Raw genomic sequence first — 26,478 nt, 5'->3', positions numbered from 1 at the left:
CCGGCTCCTCCTCCTCGCTGGGCCCGGCCCCCGCCCGCCGGCCCCCCCGCCCCTTCCGGAGGAGGGGGCGCCGGGGGGGGGGGGCGTAGCGCGGCCGGGTCCTGAGGTGACTCGCCGGGCGGCGGAGCACGGCGCCGCACACCCCCACCCGGGGGCGGGCTGGGGCCGGAGGGGCGGGGGGCCGGCGGGCGGGGGCCGGGCCCAGCGAGGAGGAGGAGCCGGCGGAGGGAGGGCCGGCGCCTCCCCCACCCGGACCGGGCATCCCCGCCGCTCCCGGGCCCGCGGCGCGGCCCCCGCCCCCCGCGCCGGGCCCGGTGGGGGCCGCGGGGCGGAAAGTTTATCCGCGTCAGGCCCCCTCCGGCCCCGCGCCCCGCTGCCCCGGGCCGGTCCCCGCCGGGGGCACGGTCGGCGCTCAAGCCCCGCCGCTGGTGGCTCTCGGGCGGCAGGGCCGGGCGGACTCCGTCCAGCATCACCCTGGAGCCCCGTGGGCGCCTCCCAGAGCCGGCGGGGGTCCCCGCGCTTCTCCCCGCCAGGGGGACCCCCTCCTGCTGAGCGTCCCCGGGCAGAAGGGCCTCGTGTGACCCCTCCCCCTTCCCGTCCTGGGAAGGGGGCCTGCGCAGCATCCCCGCCCCTAGCAGTCGTTCCCATCTACTCCTGCCCTTGCACTCCTCGCAGCCAGGAGGGTGGGGTCTCCGTTTCTGTGGCAAGTGAGGATCTCCATACTCCCTTGCCCTTTACCTTCTGTGACCCTGATCCTTCTTTGGCAGAGGGGTCTGTCTCAAGCTCTCATCTTCTGTGGAATCTTTTGGGGCCTCTGCACACCATCTATTGACCCTTTAGCCAGGACAAGGGGACTCGGGCTCCCCATGTTCTTCTTCCTTCACCCAGAGGGTAGTGGGGGCCTGTGCAGCTCTGAAGTCATTTCTAAATAGGAAAGCAGATACTTCTTACAGATTATGCACACTCTCTGCACACTTTCCTGGGTTAGGGTGAGCTCATTTCCTGAATACCCTTTGAGTTGCCTTCTTTTTCCTAGGGGAGAAACTGGACATTCCAGTGCTCCTTTCCCCATTTGGCTGTCTCCCCCTAACATGTTCTCTCTCCTCAGAGTTTCTTGTCTGGGTGAGGGTGGGGGCCCCCCGATCAGATGTAGGGCAGGGCTTCCATTGTGCCTAGTACTTGAATAAGAGGGGGCTACGGTGATTGCTCCTCTGTGTCTGAGGAAAACAAGGGTCTGTTTGTGCTTCCATTTCACTCTTGCCTCTGAGGTAGGGGCAGCATTCACCGGTTGACACCACCCCACCGGGAACATGGTCTTGTGCCCTTGTCTTTTGGTGTTCCCATCACTGTCTTCTGTGCAGTAAGAACCTGACTTTGTACATCCTACATTCAAGAGTTTTTGAACCTTCCCTGGAAATAAACTTCCCATTTCTTTTTTAAGAGAACCCATATCCTCCTTATGGCTTCTGTTTCCCAGTCAGCCATATTTAGTGAGCCTGTTACCTTGACTTTTTCTGATTTTCTTAAATTGTATTCATGTTGGCTGGGTAAGAAGAAGCCATATGCCTTCCCATCTAGAAAAGGGAGTGTAGACACTCATGTCGCCCACGTGCCATTCGGGAAGGGGTTGCTAGTGTGCTTCTTGTTGTACTAGAACCTTCCTTTGGCCTCGTGTTGTCTCTCATGGGATCTGAACTTTTTTTTTTGGTCTTGTAGCTTTCAGGTGAAGGGGAAATTTGGATGTTTTCTATTTTTTTTGTTGCTTTTGTTCTCTTTTGGCGAAAAACATGATGCCATGGATTTGTTTGTATATATACACATGTAGGTATGCATTAAAAGACAAAGTCACATCTGTCACATATACACTGTAAATTGGAAGGGTTATGTGGCTAGCTCTGCATTCTGCGTGTACGTGAGGACCTTGATGTGTACACGTATGGGTATATGTTACTGTCATTGGTAACTTTTCAGGCTTAGAAGAATTAGAAAACTCATTGATAAATGGCCAGTTCTTAGCGCTCTTTCATTTGTCATTTGTTCTGTACTGAATAAGCAGAATGACATCCTGAATGTTCACCAAGTCCCGGAATAGGTGAAGTGTAGGGTCTTGCCGATGCACACCAAAACTTAGGCCTTCTGAATTCGGGGGCAGTATTCTCTGCTTGATTCTTCGTGGGGTGAAAAGTTCTCATCTTGATCTCTTTACTGCTGGGTATGGGAAAGAGGTTTCATGTATTTGGGGCATCAATAGGAGGGGGTGAGAATATGTGTTTCTGTGACAGAACTAGGAATGAACAGCCATAAATATGTCGCTGTTTTATTTTGGCCATTTAAATCATTGAGAGAGGTTGTACACATTAGGAAAAGGTACCTTTGGGATGTGACACTCATCAAAGGGTCGGAGGGACTGTTGTCCAGGTTTGTCCTGAGTATCACAGTTTGCAGATTCCGCCCTGGGGCAGGGCCATGATGGGGCCTCCTCTGGGCCTGCACTCCCTCCCCTCCCCGAGCTTGGAGTGGCCTCTGGCTGCAGACGCTCAGCAGAGTCTTACTTTTCAACCGGCTTAGTGTGGCGCCTCGTCCTCCCCAACAAGCTTTGTCAGACTCTGAGCATTTGGACCATTAAGCATTTTTTGAGCAAGGAGTCTCTCTTCTCCACCTGGAGTACCGAGTAAGGGAGGCAGGGGGGTCTGGAGAATTGGTCAGCATTAGGCTTTGACTTCGAGACCTTGCCCTTCAGGTAATAAGGAGTTATCCGGGGGCATAAAACCCACTGCCCCAAAGTAGCACTTTTAACCTCAACTTCCTTTTTTTTTTTTTTTTTTAAGTTTTTATACTGCTGTTATTCTGTCTCTATCTATACCCAGCATGATGGAATTGTGTGGGTTTAGGGTGTGGTATTAATGACCTTTGGAAAAGGAGAGTTGAGTACCTGCTGTAGATGTTGGGGTGTTCGCAGGAGAGTGAGCGTTCTCATCTCACTTCCAGTGGTGGATCCTTTCCTGTCCTTCTGCCTACCACCGCCTGCCTTTCCGGGTCTCCTCTGCTAATCGGGGTGCTCTGTACAATGGGCAATGGAAGGAAAATGGTAAGGGTTAGAGGAATACACTTGAGGTTAGTGTGTAAAGTTGGGCTCTTTTCTTCGAGTTTAATGTGGTTGTGCTTTCTGTGTCCCTCACCCCATTGATTATTGGAAATTAGCTTTTCCTTCTTACTCTTTCAGCGCACGGTTCTCTGGATGTTCGGCCTGCAAGATGGGTTCTCTTAAGGACTTTTCTTTCTTACATCTTTTTGTTAGAATGTCACTCTCTCCTCCCCCTCAGGCCTTACCTCCAGCTTTTTGGACAAGGTTGGGTGACTCATGGGATATTTCTTCCCTTGTCTTCTTGAAGACTTGACTTACCCTGCTCTTAAATGTTGGGTTTCTCTGTCTCATCATTCAGTGGATTCCGAGTGTTGATGTGTACATAGCAACCTCTACTCAAGGTCAGATTGGTTTGGATTTTCCTTTCCAAAAGAGTAGGATTGCTCTTGCTTGTTCTTTGAGACATATTTATACATCCTGCTTACCCGTGTTTTTCCATTTCTTTAGTGTTTAGGCTTTGCCTCTAAAGTAGCCTGTTTAGTGTCAGGTGGCATTATTTTAGTTCTCTGTTTATGCTGGACGTAGCCCGTATGCCTGGTGGGATTATAATTTTCCTGACTGCTTTTGCGGTAGCCCATCTTGTGGTTTAACTTTTTTTTTTTAACCACTCCTTCATTGCTGTGGGCATTTCCCACTTCCCCAGGTTCAGGGAAATACCTTGTTGTGCGCAGTTGTACTTCTTCCCATTTTCCTTATGGAAAAAGCAATAGGAGGTGATTCTCATGTTCTCTTTCTTTCTCCTCATAGTTGTGTCTGTTGCCTCCTTTGTGGAACCTTTGAATTTGTCCTTTTGGAGAGAAGCTGTTTTGGCATCCATATTCCATCACTGGGCGCATTCATTCTGGAGACATTCACTGAGCTTCTGCTATGTGCGTGGTTCTGTGGTGGTTACGTGACTGCTAGAGATCTCTTAGTATGAATGACATCCCGATGTATCTTGTGCTTGTCTTTTTATCTATTATTTTAAGGAATTCCTTTCTGAATTTTAATTGTTTAGATTGTAATCTTACAAAAATATACTCGAAGGGTGTACTATTCCACTGAACTCTTACCCCCTCCCCTCCCTGCAGGATTGAGGGTGTTGGAGAGGGTGGAAGGCAGTGTGAGAGGCATTTAACAGCTTTCCCTCAGACTGTGTGTAGGGTGTATGTAGAAAAAAGTAAGGTCAATCTTCTTTTTAAATGGCTAGGCTTAACTTTTAGGTCACTTAGATACGTGGTTGGTTGGAATGCTTGTTTAACATCTGAACAGCAACGTACCAGATATTGTATAGAACGTACTAGGTATTGTGTAGAACATAAAATCAAATGCATCCTTTATGGAAGGAGGGGTAGAAAAATAATTTTCTCTTACGATGAACTGGTATGTTTCATATCCTCAGGTAGTAAGAACTGTATGAGATGCTGTTACATTTTTACTGCCAAGAAGTGTTATATCTAAATTTATGCCTAATTGTGGTGACCATTCTTAGGCTAGATATCTGGTATAAATTATTACTGCTTTTGTTTATTATGTGATTTCTAATACTTTATACTTTCTTTAATAGTACTTTTATTTGTGTCTTGTCTTTTTTGGGGGGTGGGGAGTAAATAGCCTCTGATTATTTTTGGGTGTAGTTTTGGTATACAGAATGATGACAATCGTAATAAAAAATTAACCTGAAATGTACTTCTTTTCATTCTGTATTAAATCAGATTTCCCCTCCACAATGTCTGTAGAAACCATTTCTTCTAGTATTTCACGCTTAAGAACTCTTGTTTAGGGTTGTTACAATATGTGGTTTGGCAGTGTCCTTTATTCATGTGAATATGTGACTGAAGATTTTTTGTGGTGACAGGTGATGTGTGTTTCCATTATGACAGATCATTTTCTAAAATGTTCTGTATCTTCTAGAATCACTTACTCTTCCTGTTTTTGGTGTTCTAGATGACCTAAGTCCTACCTCCCTTTCTTTCCCATATGAAGAAGTTTCCTTATTGCCCTTGTCATTATTATAAAAAAGTATTTGCAGATCTACTGTATTTGTAGACTTTCTGCCTTTACTAAAGGGGGTGCCCACCATTCCTTTCGTCCTGTAGTAAGAGGCAGTGTGACTTCTGTCTCCCTAAGGATAGAGGGATGAAATGGGGTTTAAGCCGCAAGGCCAGGGGTGACAGTAGTATTTGTAAGTGGATAGCATCCCAGGATGAAACACTGTGTCCTTCTGGCATCTGGGACTCCTCATGTAGGATTTTGGAAATTTGTTTTTGCTGCATTTAGCCAGCTTCTTTCTGTCTCTTTGGCTTGATAATCATAAATTTCTTTGGGCAGAGCCAACAAGTATATTACTTCATTTGGGACCTTCATTCACGGGAGGTGGTGGTCTTCTGATGTTACTGTCATACTAGCTATAGTCTTTGGTGTGTTTGAGGGTGAGAGTAGGAAGTGTTCTTGTGCTCTACTTCTTTGTCCACATAACATGAATAGGGTTGCATGGTCATTCATTCTCTTTTCCATGTTATAGTGTGTAATCTGTCTTTCTCTCTTGTTCTTCCTCCTTTTTTGTTTTGTTTTGTTTTGTTTTGCACGTCCAATCAGGTTCAGGATAGAGGTTGACCAGACATTATCCAGTCCCTGTATTTTGCACCATCCTTGGATGTAGTGCCCATCAGTCCTGCCATTAAGATATGTTGCCATTCTGTCAAATGTGATGGTCTTCCATCCAAAGATATTTGTCATCTGTTGGTAAGGACAGTGTTTCTCTGTATATATTGACAATAGACAGCAGTCCCTGGTTTTTTATATGGAGGGACAAAGTAAAAGGTTCCTCCCCCCCCCCCCCATCAGTATGCTGGCTGTGTATTTCTAAGGTTGTATTGCATCTTTCTGCTTTGAGAACCATTGCTTGTAGAAGGTCATGGGCCTCCTTGTGTAAAGATTGGTAATGCTTCCTGAGCATTTTTTAGCTCATTACCCTGGACTAAAAAAGAGATATTGTGTACCCCATTGCAAAGAGAAGCCAGGTGTCAGCCATATTACTTCCCTTTCCTCTCTCTCTCTCTCTTTTTTTTTAGAGGATTGTTTATTTACTTTCGACTGATGGACATGTCATAAGATGGAATGGCCAGAGGAATTTTTAAAATGGTTCTATATTTACCCCAGTATTTTGCTCATTCTTGATAGAGTTGCATGTTCTCTTATACACACGAGTCCTTTACTCATTTGGAAAAAGTGCAGTCACATTTTATTTTATTTTTTTTCAGATTTAGCCAGGCCTTTCAAGTCATGTAACATAGCCCTGCCTGAGACTTCCCAGAAAGTGACTGCAAGGAGATTTGCTGGTCTGGGGCTGTTCCTCAGTCTGCTCTCTGCAGTGTGGTCCTGTAGTTCCAAGTGTACAAAGTGACATGCCTTGAAAGAAATGTTTGGAGCTGAGTTCTTAATGGTTTTAAACATGTTACTGCTTGGAGACTAATTAAGTGACATTACTCTCACCACTAATTTTACTTCTAGTGTCATCTGAAATATCTTCCTGCTAACTTCTCTCAAAAAAAAAAAAAAAAAAAAAGATCCCCAAACAACATAACAAAATCCCCAAAAAGCGAACCATGAAGGCCAGCTCTCACTGCCCCTGCTGTACAGTTGAGCCGCTGGCTTTGGATGTGTTGCTTAACGGGTACTTCTGATGCATTCAGCGTTCAGTGGGGCGGCCCTGTGAAGGCCTTTAGAACACGTAGCATTCACTCATCTAACGGCAGACCACACATTGTGTCTTTTGTTTTTTCTTATACGTTGCACGAGGTAAGATTGTGTATTTAGTTACTTAAAAATTAACACTTGCAAAGTGGATTGTTTTTCCTCCCTTATCTTCACCTTACCATTGGAATGAAAACTGGGGTTTACTTCTCATAATAATAGTAAGTTACTGTGTTCCTACTTTCGTGTTCCACATCTGTGAGCAAATGGGGAGCTAACTCCCAGTAATGGCACTGGGACTAGTCAGGACTCAGACCTGCTGTCTGTAGCCGATACATTATTGCGGAGATGATTTATACTTTAAGTGAAGTCTGGTGTCTGTCTGTAACATGTGATAAACCAGATGTTTAAGTTTATTTAATCTTTTTTACAGTATGCGTTTAACAAGATGTATCTGTGTGTTTTACTAGAATGATCCGCAGATACAACTGGAGGTACTTCTGCAACTAAAAACACAGAGAAACACAAGGCCCTTCTTTCTAGTTTTGAAAAACAGGTGTTACCTTTTTTTTTCCCTTTTTCCTTCATTGGGGTTGATTTAGAGTGCCGTTTCTAAAAGTACAGTAATACAATCAAGAATTAATCTTTTTGAAACTTAGATTTGTGTTTTAATCCTTGTCTGAAAAGTTATTTCTGAGGATGTACGTGCCCCATTGGTTTTCTGGGGTACTTGGATATCAAACCACTTGGAAGCGATAAAAAGAAATTGGTATAAAGTGTGAAATTACCAAATAGAAAAACGATGCACTAGTCAAGAAATTACCCATTTATCATTGACGATAATCTAAAGTGATGATTGGAAGTGTACATTCGGTCATTCTAAGGAAAAATGGAATATTGGCGTGGGTAGCATGTTGAAATTGGCACACACAGCTATTGTCTGAAGAACATTCCCTAACGTGGAGATGCTTAGAAGATAAAGAAGCTGATGGGATTGATTATTTTAAAATGTTAGGTGTTTTTTCTCTTTTTAAAAAAGTAATTGGAATAAAATAACCCTTCTTAGTGAAGAAAATGTAAACTTTAATGGAAGTTCAGAATGAAATATTTAAAAAGTGAATATAAAAGATAAGGATTTTTTATTGCAAATCCACAAGGGGGTAGTGATGTTCTATCAAAGATATTTGTGGTGGAAATGTGAGATGATCTCTTTTAACATTTTAGATTTACAGATAAAACCGGTATGTTTGCATTTTAACTTAATAAGATCTTCTTTTTAAGATGTTTATTGGCAAAATTGTTTATTGCTTAAATTTAAAGTAAAAAATCCCATTTTGGGTGAATGGCTATTTTAAGCCATATGAATGGTAAGGAAGAGAGGATGTCCCTTGTAGTGTTGTGCTTTGGAGAGGTTACCAAGGATCTGGGGGTCGCTTATTTTCTAAGATTCCTGGGAAGTGTTAGGCATCTAGGAATCAGTGACTTAAGTGTCCTTAGTAAAAGGATATTAGGAAATCATGTCTAAACTTTACAGAAGTTTGTATTACTGGTTGTATTTTCAGCCCTGCCAAGAGATGAAAAATGTGAACAATCCACACCACTAGCCACTTTTAATAGTTCTAAGTAAATCAAATTTTTATAATCTCTTTTTTTATTAGTTTATATTACATCATTAGATAAAAACGTTTTTTTTTCCCTGCCCATAAAAATTCGAGTAGCTTGCCTGAGGTCATTGAGTCCCACCCCATTATATTCAGAATTGCTTAAAATTAGGTGTGGTGTGGCATTGCCAGGTAATTTTGAGTGAAGAACTAAAACTATTATCTTGTGCTCTTTTTCTGAATGTGATGGAGGAAGATTTAAGGTGGGGATGGGACTGTATTCTACTTATTTAGAGACATGCTAACCATATTTTTACAAAATACTACTTTTAAGAAGATCACGAAGCAGTTCCAAGGTTTAGAGGTTATGCTTGTTTGTGGCATACACATCGTGCATTTTTGATTTTTGGTCTAGGGAAAAGGTTAATACAGCTTTTTCTCTTTCTCTCTCTTGTTTTTCACCCTCCCTGTCCTGAGCAAGGGCAAGGGCTTTTTCTATTTTATCTCCTTTCCTAAATGACTGGTGATTTAACATCCCAAAAGGTACACTGTTTCTTCACAGACTCCCCTGAGCTCTGCTGGGAGCTGAACTATGACGTCAGCATTTTCATTCATGAATTTGCTCTTCTAACTCTCTTTTCTTATTTTGTATTCCTGAACTGACTTCTGGCACATGCACAAATCAGTTTACTATTAGCCCATAAATCAGCGATAAAAGGTAAAACAAAAGATAAGATACCGGGGTTGTTTTGATAGAGCTATAGTTGCTCATGCTGATTTGCATCAGTGTAGTTTGGACAGGGTTTCTGGCGAAACAGATTGAAACCTAAAAACAGTCAGTTTAATTACCTCATGATTTTGTGGATTGGCCGTGTTGTGAGCATATTGACACTACATTTTTGTTCTCCCATGAAGTTCAGAGCTCTCTGCTGCAGTTTCTTTGTTATAAAGTAGCATTTTGGTTGTAATTTGACTAAATTGGAGGATCTGCTTTATTTCAGAGAGGTGAGGCCTGGACATTAAATTATGTTCTACTCAAATTGCTCTTGGAATGCATTTGGAGTTTTTTTTTGGAGGGGGAAGCATTTTGTTGTTCTTGAAATATTTTCAGTACCTCTGTTGCTTGAGACTTAGATTTTCAGCAGTCTGTAGTTGTTCTTCTGTAACTAGTGTGCTAGCTGGGGTGTCTGAGCAGGTCTCCTCTCCCCCCCGGGTGGCGCAGCACACCCCAGGGTTCTCCCTCTGGCTGTGGACTCCCATTTCTCCTGCAGGGAGGTCACTGCAGGGAGGTCACTGCTTGTAATTTAGTACTGCATGAGAGCAGTTCTTGAAGAAATCTTATTTGGAGTTTTCCTCTGCAGGGCCGAGTTTGAGGCTGAGCCTCCGGCGTGTGGCATCTTTCAAGCCTCCTGTAGTTGATGAATGGTGAGCTTTCACAAAGTTCATTTTCTCTGCTTTCTCGGGGGTTTGTTGACTTTCTAGATATTTAATTGCCAAGAAACATTTGGAAATAAAGTGTGTTATATTTAGAAATCACTTTAGCTCAGTTACAATTTATGGTTGGAGTAGATGATTCGAACTGCAGCCATTTTGATTGATACCTAGTGTTGCTCCTGAGATGACTTTTAAAACCTCATGGCAACTCAGAGATACCGTCTCCGCCCATCCTGGATGGCTTTGTGTTCCTTTAGGTTGCACTGAGTTGGCTGATGGGGAATAGAGGTGCATGGTCTCTCATTGAGCTTTGTCCTTTGTCCTTAGATGCTCTAAGAAAAGAAATAAGAGCAAGTAGATGTGAATAAGCATTTGAAGATGACTTAATGTTTATAATTTTCCCTAAGAATGAAGACATTTTAAAATTATTTAAATATAATTTCTATGAAGGAATCTAATTATAAATACTATTGAAGAAAGGAATATCTGCAAACATTCCCTAATTTTCAACACTATGTTCTACTGCATAAAAGTTATGGTTTTGATATCAGACTTCAGAACATGGGGAAGACTTGCTGTGCTGTCAGCATTACCACAGGTCATGCCCTGAACCAAATACTGCTAGGTGAGTTCTCTAGTCAGGTATCCCACGTGGCTTTTAGCACAAGCCCACCGTGGCCCCCAGCTCTTGCTCTTCTTTTTCATTGCCAGGAACCTGGCAAGTAGGACCAAGGACCCCAGCTAGAGGTGTATTTTCTGCTGTTCTTGCTGCCCTTTATGTAGGCCACGTGCTAGAAGCCTCTTCCCTTCTCTTCTTACCAGATTCTACTTCATCACTCTTGGCTCTGGCACAGCTTCTCATCCTGCTTTCCCTAGACTTGAAGTCTTGGATACTGAGTTAGTTGGTAGTAATTTTGAGATGATTCACGTGTTGGGTAAAGTGTTGTCCTAGTGATGACCTCTAAAGTTCCTTCCCGTCCTAACTTAGGATGGTAGACAGTGAAGTTGGATGTATGGAATTTGCTTTATGGCTGCTTTGCTGTTGTGCAGCTGTTCTGTTCAGTGTAACTGTGTCTCTTCTTTTTGAGGTACTTGCTCCAGGTCGGGAATGAATATTGTTGGCTCAAGCTATGTAGGAGGAATTTGAGCTGTAGTCACTGAAGGGCCTTCTTCCTGGTACACAGAGGGCTTGATTTTTTAGGTCTAACACCTGTCAATGAATGTTTACTTTAAAAAATGTAAAAAGTTATTGTTAAGGATGCACAGCACAAAAATGTTCATTCTGCTTGGTTGTTCTGTAGGACACATTTAGCTCTTTATTCTAATGTGGATGAGAGTTCACAATTTTGGAGAAATAGACTTACATATCATATGATTACAGATGAAGAGGTGTCTGCTAACCTTAGACTTTTTATGTTTAAGGTAGACTTATTTATATTCATTTAGTTGTATTTTCTGGAGTTGGTTGATAAAACTTTTATGAAATGTATAGATTGCCAGTAATTCAGTAAACATGACTCTTTCTATTAAGAAACTCAGGGAGGGGCGCCTGGGTGGCCCAGTCAGTTGAGCATCCAACTCTTGATTTTGGCTCAGGTCATGATCCTCGGGGTCATGAGATTCAGCCCCGCGTCAGGCTCTGTGCTCAGTGCAGAGTCTACTTGTCCCTCTCCCTCTGCTTCTTCCCACTGCTCATGCTCTCTCTCTTTCTCTCAAACAAATAAATAAATAAAATCTAAAAAAAAAAAACAAAAAGAAACTCGTGGATTGGGGAGTTTTGGTGAGTCCACTAAAATCGATCACATAGGATTTTCTCTTGGGCATACCCTTCCATATGCTAAAGGCCTAGCATTTGGAGAGGCCTTGAACATAATTTGGGTTTCAGAAGTTTTTTTCATATTTAAGGGTACTGAGAGGCAAGTTAAAATTCCTGGTGTTCTTGTCAACATTCTCTGCCCTATCCTTCCTGTCTCTGCGGTTAGGAAATGTACTGGTTGGATCATTTGCCTTGACAGAGCTTCTGATGGAAGTTTCTTCCCTATTTAATTTTATCGATAGAGGCCATTGTGCTTAAAAAGAAAGCTATAACAAGCAGAGGGTGGTGAGTGGGCACTCAACATTTTTGAAGTACTTGTTTATCGTCCTAGGTGTCCTCCAGAAATTGATCATAGATTCCTTGGCCAAATTCAAGGCCCAGAGATTTATTCCAGGCATCCTGGGAGGCAGGGAATATCAGTCTTTCTCCACGGAATCTGATTATTCTACATGTGACCCATTGCTGCCTGTCTGGGTGTCTTCTGATGCAAATCTGGTGATGGTGGCAACTGTTCTAACTGGCTGAGTATCCTTGACAGCTGTTATCTGTCCTCTCCAGGGATTTTTAGTCTCGAGCCTCTGTGGCCCTGTCTGGGTTTAGCCGCTCTGGTGCTGCTCTGAGCGGTTGTGATGTTCTCGGCTACCCGCTTCTCCAGCCTACCTCAGCACCACCTCCCTGAGGTTCTTTGCCCTTATCGTCTGGTGAAGGAGCATAAACGGAAATCACTGGTTTAGTAAGAATGGAAAAGTCATGATTTTTAGAATGCTTTTAAAAGTAAACAATGGTAGGGGCGGCTGGGTGGCTCAGTTGTTAAGCGTCTGCCTTCGGCTCAGGTCATGATCCCAGGGTCCCGGGATCGAGCCCCGCATCGGGCTCCCTGCTCGGCGGGAAGCCTGCTTCTCCCTCTTCCGTTCCCCCCTGCTTGTGTTCCTGCTCTCGCTGTCTCTCTGTCAAATAAATAAATAAAATCTTAAAAAAAAAAAAAGAGCCTTTTAGGGCGCCTGGGTGGCTCAGTGGGTTAAGCGACTGCCTTCGGCTCAGGTCATGATCCTGGAGTCCCTGGATCGAGTCCCGCATCGGGCTCCCTGCTCGGCAGGGAGTCTGCTTCTCCCTCTGACCCTCCTCCCTCTCATGCTCTCTGTCTCTCATTCTCTCTCTCGCAAATAAATAAAAAATCTTAAAAAAAAAAAAAAAGTAAACAATGGTGAGTGGCGACAGTGTGCAGCAATGTGAATGTACTTAATGCACTAAATGGTATACTCAAAGAGGGTTCATTGGTAAACTTTATGTATATTTTACCATACACACACACACACACACACACACACGCTCCAGATGGGTTCAAAACCTAATGAGAAAAGTAGCTATGAGTTCCTAACAGTAAATATTTGACAGTATTTTCATTATCCCAAGGTGAGACGTTGTGCCTTAAATAGTGTGTCAAAATCTCTCTCTCTGACACACACATACACACAAAATAATGATGGCAATCAGGCCCTGAGGTTCATTTCTACAAGAAAGTGGATGCTAGGACACTTGATGTCACGGAGGGTAACAGGCCCTACTTTAGAGCAGTTTTGATGGCAAGGAACACAGGCCATTCAAGTCAGATTCAGTGAAGGTGGTTTTGTATAAGAAGAGCTAGAAGCACTCTCAGCCTCCCAGGACAGAAGCTGACGTGCAGCTAGACAGTTTGGGAACTGTGCCTGGAGACTCTGACGTAGTAGGCTTTTCCTCTGGAGACCCCTTGGGCTGAGCTGGGGTCTCTTCTGGGATGCCACAGCTCCCAGCTCTGCTGTTCGCTGTGTTTCTCCTTGCAGATGAGATTTCTCTGCTTCCAGGTAGCCTCCTTGCTCTACCATAGCCTGTCACGGCCCCAGGCATGGCTCCTGCATGGCTTCACTCTGGCCCCAGTGCTTGCCATCATCGGGCTCCAGTCCCGAAGGTTTGTATTTAGAATACTCAAGATGGAGAATTGGACTGACTCCTCTCAGCCAGTTGCTTTGTTTCCATAAGCCAGGTGTTCGTCCTGGTCTAGTCAACTGTGAAGGAGGGTTGGTTAGGGTCCATGGCCCTGCTGACCGCTTAGAGGGGGCAGAGGGAATTGTGTGAGAAGGGTTCTGTAGCATGGGATCCTGGCATCTCAAACTGTGTCTCCGTTAGGGTAAAAAGAAAGGATATTGACTCCAAAATGGACTTCTTATGTTCGGTTGTTATTGGGAGTAAACTTTTTGAAGAGAAAATGTTTACTGTAGCTACAGGTAGGAGGCCAAGCATCCTCAGCCAGCCAGCCTAGGTGTGTGGGAATAAGTCAGCCACGAGTGTGGAAACTGTCCTAGGGCTTGTGCTTTGAACATTGGTGAAGCAGGCAGGATGCACTGGAACGAGATGGTCTGTGCAGTCTTTGCCCCATGTGGTTCTCAGGTAGAATAAGGCAGTTTGGGGATGTGAGTGTCATCTGAGGTTTTCCCCAGGTCAGATACCTGGGTGGGCTTCCTCACTGTTCTCTTTGCTGTGGACCACTAGACTCGACAGGTTGGAAACATGCATCCTTAGTAAGAAAGGGAGACGCTACCTGCAGAAGGGGTGGTGTGGGGGAAGAAAACAGAAAACAGCCTCTGTTTAAGTGTGTGTGGCCACCTGGATGCACACTTGTTTGGCTTTTCCTTGGTATATCCGTCGGGCCTCTCACAGCTGGTTTTTCTTGATTTCTCATGGTGGCAGGTGGAAGGCTGTAAAGGGCCGATAGTCTGCACGCCATTGAGTGCTCTGCAGATGCAGCTGCTTAGTGATTGACGGTTCATAGCAATGACCCTTGAGTACATTGAGAAAATACTTGGTATGTTCTGCTTAACAAGAGAGTAGCGTATATAATGATTGATTGATTGATTGATTTAGTAGGCTCCATGGCCTGCGTGGAGCCCAACGCAAGGCTCAGTCTCATGACCCTGAGATCAAGACCTGAGCTGAGATCAAGAGTCTGACTCTTAACCGACTGAGCCACCCAGGCACCCAGAAGTATATAATGTTTTAAAGAAACATAACCATCAAGGTAGTTTTTAGTAGTTAAAGGGATTTGATTCCTTTCTAGATAACAACTTTATTGTGATGTAATTCATATATGATAAAATTCAAAATTCACCCTTTAAAATATACAATTAAGTGGTTTTCATTATATTTACGCGGTTGTGCAACCATCACCACTCTCTAATTCTAGAATGTCTTCACCAGTCTACAAAGAAACCTCTACCCGTTAGTAGCCACTCTCTGTTCCTCCCTCCTCCCAGTTCTAGGCCATCATTAATCTACTCTCTGCCTTTATGGATGTGCCTTTTTTGGGCATTTCATATAAATGGAATCCTGCAGTGCATGGCCTTTAATGACTGGCTTTTTTCCCAGAGCCTACTGGTTTCAAGTCTGTGTTGTTGTATGTATGAGAACTTCATTTCTCTAATGGGGAGAATACTGTGGCACTGTGTAGATACACTACATTTTGTTTATTCGTCAGTTGGTGGGTGTGTGAATAATTCCACTATGAACATTTGCGTACAGGTTTTTGTGTGGACATAGGTTTTCAGTTTCCATGGGCATATACCCAGGAGTGGAATTGCTGGGTCATGCGGTAACTCTGTGTTTAACTTTTTCAGGAACTGCCGGACTATTTTCCAAAGTGGCTGTACCATATTTCATTCCCGCCAGCAGTGTTTGAAGGTTCCAGTTTCTTCACATCACTAACACTTGTATACTATAATCTTTTTGATTATAGCCATTCTTGTATATGTGAAGTTTTATCTTATCGTGGTTTTGATTTGCATTTCCCTAATGACTTATGGTTTAAGCATCTTTTTGTGTGTTCATCGGCCATCGTATGTCTGCTTTGGAGACATGTCTGTTCAAGTCCTCTGTCCATTTATGAATTCAGTTGTTGTTTGGCTGTTGGGTTGTAGCTGTTCTTTGTATATTCTGGATATCAGTCCCTTACCAGATACGCGACGTGCTGATATTTTCTCCTGTTCTGTGGATTGTTCTTTCACTTTTGTGATAGTGTCCTTTGAAGCACAAAAGTTTTAAGTCTCAAGTTGAATTGACGCGGTTTTTCTTTTGTTGCTTGGGCTTTTGATGTCCTAAGTAAGAGACTGTTGCCTGCCCCAAGGTCATGAAGATTTATACCTGTGTTTTCTTGTAAGAGGTTTATAGTTTTACCTCTTACATTCAGGTCTCTAATTCATTTTGAGTTAATTTTTGTAATTTTATGAGGTTAGGTAGGCTTCCAACTTCATTCTTTTGCATGTGCATTCCAGTTGTCCCAGCCCCATTTGTTGAAAAGACCATACTTTCCCCACTGAAGTTTCTTGGCATTCTTGTCAAAAATTAATTTGCTATAAGTGTGTGGATTTAATTTGGGAGTCTCGATTCTGATCCATTGATATGTATGTCCATCCTTAGGCCACTATCTCGATTACTGGTTAAGTTACAGTTAAGTTTGTAGTTATATTTTGAAATTGGGGAGTGTCTGTCCACCAACCCTGTTCTCTCCTTCAAGATTGTTTTGGCTATTCTGGGTCTCTTGAGTTTCCATATGAATATTAGGATTGGCTTGTCAGTTTCTACAAAAAAGGCAGTTTTGATATCAACAGGGATTATGTTAAATCTGTGGATCAACCTGGGGAGTTCAAATCCTTTTTATGATTCCGGATCTGCTGTTTGCTTTGGGAACTACTGGTAACTCAAGCAGCCAAGCATCTTACCTTAAAAAGAATATTGTTTTAATTTATTAATATGGTACGCTGCCTTGGTGGAAACACTGTAATTCACTGTTAGGCTGGAATTGGACTTTTCAGGTTCCAGGAGAGCAATTAGCTATTCGTATAGCCTATAGTTTGGCTTGTGTATGTGTTCTTTTGGTGTGAAAGTTTGCTGATACCTTGCATGTTTCAGAAAAAAAATGTGGTATTCTGGTTAACACTCATTATGATTAATAGAGAATTAACAGATTCCACATATGAATATTTAGTTACCCAAGAGTTAGAACATGTTACAATAAGATTGTGACATTAAAATTTATGTAATTGTCATTGTTGTCAGGTGTGTCAGAAGATAGTTTAGGGTCTCGCAGTCCTGTGGGGGCCATGTGACTGTCTGTTATTGTTAATACTCCTAAGTCCGTTCATTTACTCGACAAGTAATAATAAAGTGCCAGGCGCAGAGGACAGACACAGCCGCTGTCCTCATGGACCTGATTGGGAACTGACAGTGAAGGTGCTGAATGCCGTGAAGAGCTCTGGGCTCTGAAGGCGAGTGTGTCCTAAAGGGATTTGGCTGACCCTTGGGACTGGGGGAGGCTTCTGGAGCTGAGCTCTGAATGGGAATTAACTGAGGGAAGAATGAGGAAAATAAGTTTCTGGTAATCGGCAAGCTGGTTAGTGAGATGTGTGGGGATGCTCTGGTTATATTCTGGTTTTTTATAGCTTTTTGAGAAAGAGTATGTGAAAACTTGACTCTGCCCCTTAAGTGCCCTGTGACTTTGCACACGTAACTTAACCTTTCTGAGCTTATTTATGTAATGTTTTTTAATCTTATGAGGCAGTGTATAACTTTTTATTTAGAGATACTTACATGAAAACTTAAATTTAGGCTTTTGATTGATTGTATTTATAGAATCCAAAAATAATAATTTTTTTTTGTCATTTTCCATGGTTGGTTACTTAGGAATGCAGTACTGGAAAAATGAACATTTTTCCTAGTCTTTGGAATTGGGATTCACTTCAGTTCATACATACTCCAGAAGCCTCTGGTCTGATGGATGTGACTGATTCAAGGCAGGTCATAAAGAATACATCAGGCACTGGGGGGAAACTGGGAAGACTTCTGGAAGGAGGTAGAATTTGACCTGGCATCACTGACAGGCAAACATGGTAGTTGGAGGAGAAATTCCAAGCAGAGGGAATGGAACAAAGGCATAGAGCCAAGAGAGTACAGGGGGTGGCTGGAATTCTGGGTGCGTGTGGGTAGATGAGCCTGGAAAAGTAGGTAGGGGTCAGGTTGTAGGGGCTTGGAAAGTCAGAAAAGAGGAGTCTGGATTTTATTTTGTCTGCTCTGGGAGGGGCTTTTAGAGTTTTTTTTTTTTCTCCTTTGGCAGAAGAGTGGGATTGACTGGATAAAGTCAGTTCTCCTTTAAGGTGCTAAGAAGGGCCTCCTGCTTACCTCTCCAGCTGCCTCTCCACTCTCCAGCCATGTGACATTTTTGTAGATTCTGAATGGTGGGGGCACCATGTTTTCTCTTGGTTTTGGCCCTTGTACTTTGCCACTGCCTTGACTTAGAAGGTGCACCTTCCTCCAGAACACACACACACATATTCAAACATGTGCTCTCTTTTCTGCCGACTTTCCTCATCCTCTGGGTTTCAGCTTCAGCGAGACTTGTCCAGGAAGCCCCATTGACCGTCCCTCTCTTTTCAGATTGGATTGTGTGCCCTTCTTTTGTGCATCCACAGCATCTGTTGTTTTCCACGTTTAAGCACATTTGAGTTTGTATTGGAGTTGCTTGTTTATTTCTCTTTCTCCCTCCATTAGGTGTACATCTTTAGTCAGAGACTTGAGTACCTGGCACCTAGGATGGGCTTAGTAAGTGTCTGTTGGTTGAACGTGAATGAATGAAGAGGAAGGACTGGTGTTGGGAGAAAGTAGCTTCTGGCAAGAGTGTATGTAGCAGTGGGTTGCAGAAAGGAGCGAGTGTGACTGAGTTGTCTGTGTGTGTGAGAGACACAGTCCTGTGGGCCTTGAAAGATGAGAATAGTTGAAAGTGACTCCTAGCTTTTGAGCCTCCACAGCTGAGGTTAGGGAAGGTCACTAACCAAGATAGGCAGTCCAGGAGGATGTGTTTTGGGAGACTGGAGACAAATGTATCAGTAATCTTTTATTTTATTTTATTTTATTTTATTTTAAAGATTTTATTTATTTGACAGAGAGAGACACAGCGAGAGAGGGAACACAAGCAGGGCGAGTGGGAGAGGGAGAAGCAGGCTTCCCGCTGAGCAGGGAGCCCGACGCGGGGCTTGATTCCAGGACCCTGGGACCATGACGTGAGCCGAAGGCAGACGCTTAACGACTGAGCCAGCCAGGCGCCCCTCAGTAATCTTTTAGATGCAGTACCTATACAATGTGACATTTGAAATGTGGGTCAGATTAGGGAGTCATTCCTGTCACTGTGTTTTTTCTCGTCTTCATTGAACTCTCAGAAGGCAAGGGGGCCCTGGTGATTGAGCAGCCTCCTTGGCACAGGGCAGGTGAGTAGACCTGGAGTGGCAAGTAGAGTTAAGCTGGCCCAGCCTCTGGTAGAGCATATAAGCTTTATGAAAGTAGAGACCTAGTTTGTCTTGCTTATTGTTACATCTCTCTGCCCAGGGCAGTGCCATTTGGTTGAAAGAATGAATGAATCGGTTCAAAAGAATTGGAAGACACAGTAGTGAGTGAAATTGTCATGGGAGAAGAAGGGATGTAGGAACAGAAATGTGTCACCAGAGGGGAGAGGACCAGTGGGCACTGAGAACGAATGGTCAGAGGTAATAGAATAAGAAGAGTATAAATGCAGAGGGTTGGAAGGAGGTTATTGGTTGTGATGCTGTAGAGAGTTTGGGCAGAAAGAAGACCAAGAAAAAGGTATAGATTTTGTCAGTTGGGTAGTGAGTTGAAAGAATGAGAAAGAGGTGGTGGGGGGGCAGATAATCCCTTCAAGGGTTTTGGTGGTAAATGTGGAGTGCTGGTGAACATGAGAGATGACATGAGTGACATGAGAGATGATGTCTAAGCTGAGAAGAGAGGTCCCTGGGAGCTGGTGGACCATGGATGTACACGTTATCTGTTGCTGCTATAGCAGTTGGCACGTACTTAGTGGCGTAGAACAGGACACCCTTATTTCTGATCCAGTGGGTCAGAAGTTCAGTTAGGGCTCTGCTATGTCTGCTGCTTCAGGGCCTCACAAGCCTGCAGCCAAGATGTTTGGCCAGAGCTGTGGTCTCATTTGAAGGCTCAAATGGGGAAGGACGCTCGGAATTCCAAGTTCACACAGCTTGAAGGATTCACTTCTCTGTGGGCAGTTAGACTGAGGGCCTCCGTTCCCGGCCACACGGCCCTCTCCAGCAATGGCAGCTTGCTTCTCAGAGCCAGCAAGGGAGAGAGTCTGCTAGCAAGACAGAAGGCACGGTCTGCATCACCTGATCACGGAGGTGATATCTTGTCACCTGTGCCATGACCTGTGGGGCGGGAGCAAGTCACTAGGTCAACTGCACACTCAAAGGTAGGGGTTACACAAAGGTGAGTGTTAAATGTTAACATCAAGAGATGGGGTCATGGAGGGCTCATCATAGAGTTTGTCCACCATAGGAGGGAAGATGGCACTAGAAGGCATAGGACTGTTCTTCAGAAAGAGGCCCTGTAAGTTGCAGATGGCAGGATGGGAAGTTTTATTTTTTTTAAAGATTTCATTTATTTATTTGAGAGCGAGAGAATGAGAGAGAGAGCACGAGAGGGGGGAGGGTCAGAGGGAGAAGCAGACTCCCCGCTGAGCAGGGAGCCCGACATGGGACTCGATCCCGGGACTCCAGGATCATGACCCGAGCCGAAGGCAGTCACCCAACCAACTGAGCCACCCAGGCACCCCAGGATGGGAAGTTTTAGAGAGGGACGTTTTGGAGGTGAAGGTCCAGGTGAGTGTTCAGTTAAGGTACAGTTGTTGGTGACATTTCTCAGGAGACCTTCCCTGTCCTCTCTCTTCATCCTTAACAAGGTGGGTAGGTGCCTCTTGAGGTGCTCTTTCCTGTTAAACAGATTAACAGACTGTATTATTAAAGTGCCATCGATAAACCCTTCTGCCTTGCTAAAATTGAATAATTTACCAGTCAGTTTTTGGTCAGTGGAGGTATCTGCCTTGCTTGCCTTAGCATGTTGTGAGGACCAAATGAGGTTTCATATGGAAGTATTTTATTGAATGTAAAGTGGTATGCAGACAAAGGTGTTAAACTGTGCTTTCTCCCCCCAACCCCAGGTTCAGTAGGATATGTGGACTTTAATGTACATTTTACTTGTTAACATAGGTTCGTTATGTTGTACCTAAGTTATTGAACTGGGCTTTATTTAATACTGTGCTATTTTTAGGGCCCTTTGAGTAGTGTTTGCTTTTGTCATAAATGACCCCAAACTGCTGTACCTTTCAAGCCCTTGTATCCAGTTTTTATTGTTTGTGAAAAATCTGTCCTTGCTCTCCCTTGTCACTCTTTTGCTTCTACTGGATCTGTCAGTTTCTAGCTATCCTTTCCCCTTCTCATTTGTTGTTTCTGATCTTCTCTGGGCTTGGCAACCTGATAATTAAGCTTATTAGAACTGTGAGTAGTTTAATAGTAATCAAGCTAGGAATACGGATCAGAGAGCCCTTCTCACAGTGAGGTGTGGGAGCTTTTGTGCGTGGATTTTGTAAAAATCTCTTTTGGCCTCAGAGTGCGTCTTGGCTTCCTTCCTAGCTCTGGCTGTGTGCGGATTAGGTGAGGTTCCCACATAGCCGGGTTCCATTCCGGGGAGTGCGGCGGCTGCCATTTTCTTGGCGTATGCCTCATTGCTCTGTTATGAGAAGCAGTGCCATTCTCCCCTTTAGTTTTGATGAAGTTTTGGTTTGGGGGCAGTAGCAAGTGGTGATAGGTGATGGGTGGTCTGTAGTTCGTGGACCGAAAAATATTTGAGGCGCATGGACAATCTTTCCACCAGATCACCAGCGAGGCACGAGTGGTGCTGCGGTGCCTTCCCTCGTTCGCCTTTCCTTTGGGACGCTGAACCCCCCGCTTAGGTACTCGACATTCTTGGACATCCCTCAGTGTCTACATTTGCTTTAGCTTTTCTGTCAGAGTGCCTTGTGTACTTCCTCTGCCCAAACTTCTGCACGGTTTCCTCATGGAGAAGCATTATTTCATCTTTAGGGAGAGAGCCTTTGTTCTCGTGGAGACAGCATAGGAGTGTGTGCGGAGACCTGCTCCTGGTTCTTGCTCTGCTCCTTTCTAGCCACGGGCCTTGGCAAGTGTCTGTAACCATGCTGGGGTGTCTCCTTTTCTAGAATAGGCATCATGTCTGCTCTGCTACCTGCTGGGGCCAAAAGAGGATTTTATATACGGAAATGCTTGTTATTTGTACATAACATCAAATAGAATGCCTAGTTTATTGGGCTGATTTTGTTGATATTTTATAGTGCTCTGTCTTTGAGGAGTTAAAAAAATTGTTATCATTAGTGCTAGTAATGATAAGTGCTGCTAAAATAGTGTAATTTTAAATTTTATGTAGTTTTTTCTGAGTATGTTCTACTAGAATCTGTACAAATGTGGACATTTAATAAGCGCTCTTTGATTATTTTCAGAATACTGAGTATAGTGGCTTCCTAGCCAAATTAAATTTATGAAAATTCTAATGATACTGTGATTCATATCTAGAAAGAATAATTTTTTTTTTTTCATTCTGAAATCACTTTAAATACGCTTTACATGAATCTCTGGTAATAGTGAATCAATTAATGTGATTTCTCAGGTCATAAATCAGGCTTGATATATTGTAGTATTAGTTCCTGTGTAAGCTCTTAGAACTTCAGCTGTTCTGTGGTCTGTTGTAGCTAGTTGTTTGCTTTTGAACTCAATTCTAGATGTTGAACTCAATTTGAGAGCCTAAAATGGTTTGTGCCCCAATTACCTTAGAGGTTACTCCTTCACTTTTTTATTGGGCCAGCCCTGGTAGTAGGGAGTCAGCCACCTGTCAGACGGTTTCCCTTTAACTTGAGTACGTACTTTAACTTTGTCTCTGTCCCACAGGAATGTTGTCAGGGTTCTTATAGTGGCACCTACGGTCTATTTTAAACTTCTTGAGAAGAGGTAATATGTGAGCACAAAGTATTTTTGTACTGTACCATCTAATTTTTTTCCCCACTAACCTTTTGTGGTTCAGAAAAAGGATAAAGTTACTTGTGTTTAGGGGTACAGTCTCAGAGATCTTTAGCCCGATTTTATGGAGTGTCTCCAGAGCAGGGCCTTTGCCAGACCTCGTGTTCCTTTTTGTTTGGCAGGCCTGTGCTTTCACCAGAAATGTTTTAATATTGGCTCTCTTGGTGTCTGTGAACACTGTTAAGAGTATTTTTACCCCTTAGTTCTTCTTGGTGGGTCTAAAGTAGCTTTTGTCTTACTGCTTGATTGTTAGGGGACTAGAGGATGGGTGGCAATTCAGGGCAGCATTAGGGGAGGGAGAGAGGGTCTTAGAAAGGCTGGTGGCTGCAGTAAATCCCACCATCACCATGATAAGACATGGGGCCACTCTTTTTCCTTTCCATGAGCTTCTGGGAATGTCATTCATCTGGGAATTCAACCATCATTTGAGCTTCCGTTGTGTGCCAGACGTTAAGTATTAAGTACTGGAGATACTGGGACCAAAAGCCAGACATCCCTTTAAGGATGCCCTTGAGATAAGTCTTATTTTGAGTATGTTAGAAAAACATTTATCAGAGAAGAAAAACTAGTAGATTGGTTTTAGCTGCTGAATAGCCTTAGGGATTAAAGGTGGAGTTGTAGGTTAACAGAAGACATTTCTGAAAGGAGTGATTCTTCTGTAATTAAAAAAAAAGCACACAAATGGCATTGTGCAAGAGACTGCTAGCTGATCAAGAAATCCATCTCCTCTTCCTGGGCATGTAGCCAGACCACATTTCCCAGCCTCTCTTGCAGTTAGGCGTGGCTTTGTGGCCAAATGTTAGCCAATGGAGTGAGAGCAGGGAAGCGTGCCACTTCCAGGCCTGGCCCGGAAAACCCTCCAGGCATGGTTCCCCTGGGCCAGCAGAGGCAGGAGAGCCTAGTGACCTAGGAGGGTGCTGGGTGCCAGAGCCGCTGCTTGGAGGGGAGCCCTCTACTGATCACCGACACCTGTTTCGGACTTTACACCAGCAAGAAGTAAATATTTATAGTATTTGAGCCATGGTACAGTTTGCTCCGAGTAGCCTCCCTAACTGATCTAGGCATAATGGGTAGAATGCTCGGCAACACTGGTGAGTTCAGTCAGGGTGCTAAGAATTTCGGACTCCGCTTTAATTTTGATTACTTATATGTCATGTTATATGAAATGACCAGTGAATTTCAAGAATCAGTTTAAGTCATGATAAAATATGTGGCAAAAGTTTTTTAATGTATCATTTCTAATTGATACAAGTGGTTTATTGAGTATCAGTGTGGCCTCTCTCTTTGATTTAATGAGCTGTGTGGGGCCTCTGTTGGCTTTAAAGGGACTCTATGGAGACTTAAAACATTCAGAGTCCTTATTTCAAAGAACTGGAAATACAGTTTTCATCATGCACCCTCTGTGTTCAAAAGCCCGTAATCATTTCTTATTATGTAGCATTTTGTTTCATTTATTCCATCATCCCAAAACTATGTGTCACACCCTGACCTAGGTTCTCTGAAGAGAGTCCATTCCTCCAAAGAATTTGTGCTTGGTACACAGTTACTGAGTTTCTATACTGCAACCATCCGACCATCGGCTCCTTTTAGCCTTTAATAAACCATGTATTGTTTTTTCATTACATTTTTTTAGTATGTCTGCAACTTTAGGTAGAGTATTTTTTGAAGGCAGGGAATATATTTTATAGAGCTTCTGTTTCTCCCCTCTTGGGCACTTCTAGAGACGCTGGACACTATATTAATTGAGTAACCATCCCTGTAGTTTCTTTTGATTATCTTGCTTGGATTTTCTGGTATAGTTTTGTATTATAGTTTGTGTTAACAGGCAAATGTGTTTTTTTAGTCTGTTAGGAATTCATAAAATTATGGAGGAATGTTATGACTGGAAGGATCTTTTTAAGTGAATTCCTGATCTTTTAGAAAACGGTCTAGTTCCTGATACTCAGGGTATGGCCCTGAATCATGGCATGGGCATCACCGGGGGGCCTCTCAGAGGCACAGGGCAGGGCCACACTCAGACCTGTGAATCAGAACCTGCATTTTAACAAGGCCCTCAGGTGACCCACATGCTCATTAAAGTTGGAGATGCTCTATTGAAGGTCAACCCCCCATTTTACTCTTGAAGAAACTAGTTAAAGTAGGGAGTTGCCCAGAGTCACATAGCTGTTTATTTTAGTGGTTCCCATCTTTGGATACATCTTGGGATCACTTGGGAACCTGTCACAAATACTGATGCCTGGGTTCCAGCCTCACACATTCTGACTTACCTGGTCAGGATTGCAGCCTGGGCACCAGCATTCAGAAAATCTCCCTGGACGACTGACATGCAGCCAAGCTGAGAGCCGCTCATCTGGTTGATGAGAGAAGCCAGCTTTCTTTTCTTTTCTTTTTTTTTTTTTTTTTAAGATTTTATTTATTTATTTGACAGAGAGAGAGAGAGCGCGCTCAAGTAGGCAGAGTGGCAGGCAGATGGAGAGGGAGAAACAGGCTCTCCGCTGAGCAGGGAGCCGGATGTGGGGCTCGATCCCAAGACCCCAGGATCATGACATGAGCCGAAGGCAGCTGCTTAATGGACTGAGCTACCCAGGCACCCCAGAAGCCAGCTTTCTTGATGGTTCAGTCAAGGAGGCCTTTTACTCCATGCATGGATATATGTTCAGAAATGGTGTTTTCCCTATCTGATTTCTCACCATCATGTGTCACGCATTTTATATCCATAGCATTTACCCCGCTTACCACCCGCTTCTCCCACTGGCAGGGACCCCATGAGGGTAGGACCTTTGTCTTGTTCACTGCTAGGTCCCAGTTCCTAGGACAGTGTCTGGCACACATTAGGTACTCCTTTAATATTTGTAGGACAAATAGAAGGAATTGTGATACAGAGGGAAATGTGGGCTGCTCAGATAGCACCAGCAGGGTGACCTGTCACTGGAAGGCTCCTGAAGGATGGTTGAGCTGGAGAGTCAGCCAGGGAGGGCAGCATGGAGATGTGCAGCTGAGGGTGGACTTGGACCCAGATCTGTCTGCCCTTGAACTTGCACTTAGAATGTTGTCCTGGGGACAGAGAGGCCAGCTGTTTGCTTCAGACCTCAGCAGTTAGTGGTACTGGGATAGAGGCTCCACTCTGCAGACCCTCAGAATGGTGCTCCTCCCTCCCAGAGCCACCTCTGGCTTGGTGTTGTGAACAGGTTTTACAAATCGATCTGAGGGTCCTCAGAATGAAAGGCCTATCCCAGAGTCTGGCCTGTGGGTCTTCAATATAAGGTAGCCATTTCTCATGGAAGTTTTCTTCTGTTTTAGTTTTTTTCCCCTGAGAACCTGGTGTTTTTGAGGATAGAATGACTTGATTTCATTCAGTTTATGTGAGTGACTTCCTTTTCTGGTTAACTATTAAGACTTTATTATGCCAGTGTTGAAGAGAAGTCATGGTTGATTGTGATATTTCTGTTACTTTTCTTTTTTTAGCGTTTAATTCTTCTGATTTGTTATTTGGTATGTTTTACTGCTCATTTACCTATTGTCAAACTTTGAAGTTAGGTGTAAAAGTCCTTTTTTATGAAGCCATTCATTAGTGTGTCCCAGTGTACGTTAGTCATTTTTAAATCTTTTGATGTTAAGACCGTTGTTAAGATGTCTTGTTAAGTGGTGAACTTATACTATCTTTTTTTGGGTAATAGGAAGCCAGAAAATGTTAAGCCTTGAGTGTAGCACATTCTTTTTAACATCATAAAATTTCAAGTTTCAATTCCGAAAGGACATTAAGATGAGATGTTGCATTCTGTGGTTAGAAGGCTGTTGCTGGCAGCTCTTGCAGATGTTACTTGAAGTCAGACTGCT

The 26,478-nt window shown here is 43.6% G+C and overlaps 1 protein-coding gene across 5 annotated transcripts in view; it reads left to right on the top strand.

Moving 5' to 3' along the window:
• LOC118020053 (calmodulin-binding transcription activator 1-like) overlaps nucleotides 1–26,478 on the top strand; it is a 105,981-nt gene that overhangs the window by 626 nt on the left and 78,877 nt on the right. The gene's annotated exons all lie outside the window — the stretch shown is intronic.

The sequence above is a fragment of the Mirounga leonina genome, unplaced genomic scaffold, assembly GCF_011800145.1.
Source record: "Mirounga leonina isolate KUSES-001 unplaced genomic scaffold, KU_Mleo_1.0 Mir_173, whole genome shotgun sequence".
Classification (NCBI taxonomy): domain Eukaryota; kingdom Metazoa; phylum Chordata; class Mammalia; order Carnivora; family Phocidae; genus Mirounga; species Mirounga leonina.
The sequence above is the reverse complement of the archived record's forward strand: the minus strand, read 5'-3'. Positions and strand labels throughout refer to the sequence as shown.